Consider the following 6640-nt stretch of genomic DNA (forward strand, 5'->3'; position numbering starts at 1 on the left):
ATGAGGAAAAGGCATGATCAGCGCATGGCTGCTTGATGGACCCCTGACTGATTCTGCTCTCATTCTCTCCCACAACATCATAGAAGTCTCATTGGAATTTCACTCTCCCCCACTCTCCCCTTCCATTGGCTTATCACAAGTACCCACCGCCGCCCGTCCGCCATAACACTGAAGATCATTTTATTCCCTTTATAGTGCACTACTTTTCATCAGGGCCCATAGGGCTCTGGTCAAAAGTAGTGCAATATCTAGGGAATTTGGTGGCATTTGGAATAATGGATGCAGAACGGATGGAAACAATTACCCAACAACCCGTCTTTTCAATTAATGTTGTCGGTTTAATCACTGCAATCTCATCCCGCTCTGGCTACAGGAAAATAAGATGACAGGGATAAGGGAGGGGAGGGAGGAGAGGAGGAGAGGAGGAACGTGACAGCAGCGCCTCAGAGAAGGGCTGAATGAAAGTCAGCTGCGTAGGGCTCTTATCTCTACATCAGGCTGTGACATGTAACAGCTGTTTATGAGCGGGAAACGTCTCTCCGCCGTCTCATTAGAACAGCACCAGCATTCTGACAGAGAGAGAGAGACACTAGAGAAGCTACACTCCACACAGAACAAAAATATAAGCGCAACATGCGTAACTGAGTTACAGTTCATATAAGGAAGTCAGGCCCTAATCTATGGATTTCACATGACTGGGAATACAGATATGCATCTGTTGCTTACAGATACCTTAAAAAAAAGGTAGTTGCCTGGATCAGAAAACCAGTAAGTATCTGGTGTGACCACTATTTGCCATGCAGCGTGACACATCTTCTTCGCATAGAGTTGATCAGGCTGTTGATTGTATCAGGCTGTTGATTGTAGCCTGTGGAATGTTGTCCTGCTTCTCTTCAATAATTGTGCGAAGTTGCTGGATATTGGCAGGACCTGGAACACGCTGTCGTACACGTCAATCCAGAGCATCCCAAACATGCTCAATGGGTGACATGTCTGGTGAGTATGCAGGCCATGGAAGAACTTGGACATTTTCAGCTTCCAGGAATTGCGAACAGATCCTTGCGACATGGGGCTGTGCATTATCATTCTGAAACATGAGGTGATGGCGGCAGATGAATGGCACGACAATGGGCCTCAGGATCTTGTCACATTATCTTTGCATTCAAATTGCGATTGATAAAATGCAATTGTGTTCGTTGTCCATAGCTTATGCCTGCCCATACCATAACCCCACCGCCACCATTGGGCACTCTGTTCACAACGTTGACATCAGCAAACCGCTCACCCACAAGTCTGCCATCTGCCCAGTACAGTTGAAACCCGGGATTCATCCGTGAAGAGCACACTTCTCCATTGTGCTTGTGGCCAGCCAAGGTAAGCATTTGCCCACTGAATTCAGTTATGACGCTGAACTGCATTCAGGTCAAGACCCACGTGAGGACGACAAGCGCGCAGATTAACTCCCCTGAGACCGTTTCTGAAATTCTTCATTTGTGCAAACCCACAGTTTCATCAGGTGGCTGGGTGGCTGGTCTCAGACGATCCCGCAGGTGAAAAAGTCGGATGTGGATATCCTGGGGTGGCGTGGTTACACGTGGTCTGCGGTTGTGAGGCCGGTTGGACGTACTGCCTAATTCTCAAAAATTACGTTGGAGGTGGCTTATGGTAGAGAAATTAACATTCAATTCTCTGGCAACAACTCTGGTGGACATTCCTGCAGTCAGCATGCCAATTGCACACTCCCTCAAAACTTGAGACATCTGTGGCATTGTGTTGGGTGACAAAACTGCACATTTTAGAGTGGCCTTTTATTGTCCCCAGCACAAGGTGCACCTGTGTAATTATCATGCTGTTTAATCAGCTTCTTCATATGCCACACCTGTCAAGTGGATGGATTACCTTGGCAAAGGAGAAATGTTCACTAACACGGATGTAAACAAACCTGAGGAGAGATACACAACCATTATGCATACACACACACACCCAAACACACACACTCTCAGTCACAGAGATACAGTAGCTCTGTCACTGCAGTCCCAGCAGGGTTTGGCAGTGGCTAAGTCAAACACAGAGGTGGGCTGGTGTCTGTACCACAGTGCAGTCTCTCTCCACTTCCTGTCCTCTCCTCTGTCTCCACAGAGCACAGAGGCCCAGACTGACTAACATGCTCCACAGGACAGTGTAGCACTGTGCTGTCAGGGTCCCATGAACAGATGGAGGGCCACCTCTATGACAACACCTGGCAGACAGAGTAAAGCACATTGTCATGCCTGAGCTGTGGCAGCAGGCAGCAGCTTCACGTTCCACACCGCAATTAAGTCTGAAGGATGGACAGAGGAGAGGAGTGGGTGGTGAGGGTAGTTATTGTGGTAGACAGTGAGATCTGTTGTTTCTATTCAAAGAGAAAGAGAAGCTGTTCAAACAGAAGCTGGGACTTTTTGTTACATAATTTATTGTTTTTTAGGGTAATTTTGAGGATGGTTTGAGAGTGGTCTGGAAGTCCAAGGGACTGGGTAAATGGTGGAGGTCTCTGGCTATTGAATAACGTTGCCAATGCAGTTAGTATATGGGTTCATATTCATTGTGTTTTAGTCACCTTTTATAACATCTTGACCATATGGTGCTTAGTGATTCATTTTCATGTTGTGTTGATTGAAATTTAAATCTAACCCTTTGCTTGTGCTAATTTGTGTAAGTACATACACTACCGGTCAAAAGTTTTAGAACGCCTACTCATTCAAGGGTTTTTCTTTATTTGACTATTTTCTACATTGTAGAATAATAGTGAAGACATCAAAACTATGAAATAACACATATGTAATCATTTGGCTGGGACCGCAGATTGTCCCAGGTTTGTGGCTGTCTAGATCCCTGCTGTTTGTTGTTTTCAATTTTCCCCGTGACCTGCCCTGTCTGGAACTGCGAGTAACAGCCTAACATACGTTGCTAGCTACCATGACAAAGACCAAAGCCAGCAGGAGTACCATTGAGGACAGTGCCAGTGGTGTCTCTCTATCACACGTGAAGGATCTTTTAAACAAACAAAAGACCTATAAGCAGTTGTTACAGCAAGAAAATACTTAAGTGTTTAGTCCAAATACTCATCGATTCTACTAATAAAAGAATGGACGACCTGACCAGAGAGGTCCAGGACCTGAAGAACAGTTGTCAGCTCGACGAGTTAAAACAGGAGAACGGCAAGATGACAGCAATCTGTAAGTCATTGAGAGAGGACATCAGTTCTGTCTGTGAATCCATGATAACAATGACAGATAAATCAGACTATCTCGAGGGACAATCAAGGCGAAACAACATGGTTGTGGACGGAATTGCAGAATCTCGGCATGAGACCTGGATGGGACTGAGTCTGAGTCTGAGGACAAAGTGAGGGAAATGATCTCTGAGAAATTGAAGATGGACCACAGGAAGATTGAGGTGGAGCGCGCCCAAAGGACTGGAAAACCCACCACCGGCCCAGGTGATAGGCCCAGGCCGATAGTGGTCAAGTTCCTGAGGTTCAAGGACAAGGTAGCTGTTCTGGAAAGAGCCAAGAACTTGAGAGGAACGTATATCTTCCTCAACAAGGACTATCCTGAAGCTGTGCGCCAGAAGAGGAAAGAACTGATCCCAGCCATGAAAGCTACCAGAGCGCTTGGGGACATTGCGTACATCTGCTATGACAGGCTCATTGACCACCCTCACTCCCAGAAGCCTGGAAGGGATGAGAGAGCCAAGCCTATGGGTTCGTAGCCTCAACCCCGCAGCACACAACAATTGATTAATGGACTGATGAATGTATATTTTTTTCTCTTACTTAGACATACTATTGAAAAGAGAAGACTATCTCTGATAAGCTACCCAGGAAAGGGCTGAAAATAGCACATATTAATATATATAGCCTTAGAAATAAGGTTCATGAAATCAATAAATTGCTAACATCAGATAACATTCATATATTAGCCATTTCTGAGACTCACTTAGATAAGTAATTTGATGATACAAAAGTAGCAATACAATGTTATAACATCTATAGAAGAGACATAAATGCTTATGGGGGAGGGGTTGCTGTATATATTCAGAGCCATATCTATCAGGGCACAAGGCGAGACCCAGATGCAGACACAGGAAGCAGATGGTTGGAGTCTTAGATGTTTATTGATCCAAAAAGGGGTAGGCAAGAGAATGGTCGTGGACAGGCAAAAGGTCAAAACCAGTTCAGAGTCCAGGAGGTACAGAGTGGCAGGCAGGCTCGAGGTCAAGGCAGGCCGAATGGTCAGGCAGGCGGGTACAGAGTCCAGAAACAGGCAAGGATCAAAACCGGGAGGACTAGCAAAAAGAGAATAGAAAAGGCAGAAGCACGGGAAAAACACGCTGGTTGACTTGGACATACAAGTTGAACTGGAACAGAGAGACAGGAAACACAGGGATAAATACACTGGGGTTAACAAGTGACACCTGGTGGGGGTGGAGACAATCACAAGGACAGGTGAAACAGATCAGGGTGTGACAATATCCCTGTAATGCTTAGAGAATATCTTACGACAAGTGTTATTGAAGTGTTGTGGTTGCAGGTTCACTTGGAACATCTAAAGCCTTTTCTTTTGGGGTGTTGCTATAGGCCACCAAGTGCTAACAGTCTGTATCTAAATAATATGTGTGAAATGCTTGATAGTGTATGTGATGTAAACAGCGAGGTCTACTTTCTTGGGGACCTGAATATTGACTGGTTTTTATCAAGCTGTCCACTCAAGAGGAAGCTTCTTACTGTAACCAGTGCCTGTAATCTGGTTCAGGTTATTAATCAACCTACCAGGGTGTTTACAAACACTACAGAAACAAGATCATCCACGTGTATCGATCACATTTTTACTAATGCTGTAGAACTTTGTTCTAAAGCTATATCCGTACGCATTGGATGCAGTGATCATAATATAGTGGCTATATCCAGGAAAGCCAAAGTTCCAACAGCTGGGCCTAAAATGATGTATTAGAGATCATACAAAAGGTTTTGCTGTGACTCTTATGTGGATGATGTTAAAAAATATTTGCTGGTCTGATGTGATTAATGAGGAGCATCCAGACGCTGCACTTGATGAATTTATGAAATTGCTTCTTCCAACTATTGATAAACATGCACCTGTTAAGAAACTGACTGTTAGAACTGTTAAGGCTCCATGGATTGATGAGGAATTGAAAAACTGTAAGGTTGAAAGAGATTGGGCAAAAGGAGTGGCTAATAAGTCTGGCTGTATATCTGACTGGCCACCTTACTGCAAATTGAGAAATGATGTGACTAAACTCAACAAAAAGAATAAGAAACTTTATTATGAAGCCAAGATCAATGATATAAAGAATGATCGGAAAAAACGTTGGAGTACCTTAAATTAAATTATGGGGAGAAAGACAAATTCAAATCCATTTTTCATCGAATCAGATGGCTTATTCATCACAATACCCTCTGATGTTGCCAATTATTTGAATGATTATTTTACTGGCAAGTGGACAAATTTAGGCAGGAAATGCCCACGACAAACAGTGAGCAATTATTATTTATTATTATTTATGTATAAAAAAACAAATAATGAAAGAAAAGCAGTGCAAGTTAGAATTTTGTAAAGTTAGTGTGGGAGAGGTGGAAAAATTATTGTTAACGATCAATACTGACAAACCTCCTGGCATTGATAACTTACTTAGATGGAAAACTACTGAGGATGGTAGCTGATTCTATAGCCACTCCTATCTGTCATATTTTTTATCTGAGCCTAGAGGAAAGTCTTTGTCCTTAGGTCTGGAGGGAAGCCAAAGTAATTCCACTACCCAAGAGTGGTAAAGCGGCTTTTACTGGTTCTAACAGCAGACCTATAAGCTTGCTGCCAGCTCTTAGCAAACTGTTGGAAAAAATTGTGTTTGACCAAATACGATGCTATTTCTCTGTAAACAAATTAACAACAGACTTTCAGCATGATTATAGAGAAGGGCACTCAACATGTACTGCACTGACACAAATTACTAATGATTGGTTGAAAGAAATTGATAAGAAGAAGATTGTGGTAGCTGTACTGTTAGATTTCAGTGCAGCCTTTGATGTTATTGACCATAACCTGTTATAAACTTAAGTTCAACCTCTGCCATATTGTGGATTCAGAGCTATCTATCTAATTGAACTCAAAGGGTTTTCTTTAATGGAAGCGTCTCTAATGTCAAACATGTAAAGTGTGGTGTACCGCAGGGCAGCTCTCTAGGCCCTCTACTCTTTTCTATTTTTACCAATGACCTGCCACTGGCATTAAACAAAACATGTGTGCCCATGTATGCAGATGATTCAACCATATACGCATCAGCAACCATAGCTAATGAAGTCACTGAAACCCTTAAAAAATAGTTGCAGTCTGTTTTGGAATGGGTGGCCAGCAATCAACTGGTCCCTAACATCTCTAAAACTAAGAGCATTGTATTTGGTACAAATCATTCCTTAAGTGCTAGACCTCAGCTGAATCTGGTAATGAATGATGTGGCTGTTGAACAAGTTGAGGAGACTAAATTACTTGGCGTTACCTTAGATTGTAAACTGTCATGGTCAAAACATATAGATTCAATGGTTGCAAAGATGGGGAGAGGTCTAGCCGTAATAAAGAGATGC

The sequence above is a fragment of the Salvelinus alpinus genome, chromosome 1 (assembly GCF_045679555.1).
Source record: "Salvelinus alpinus chromosome 1, SLU_Salpinus.1, whole genome shotgun sequence".
NCBI lineage: Eukaryota > Metazoa > Chordata > Actinopteri > Salmoniformes > Salmonidae > Salvelinus > Salvelinus alpinus.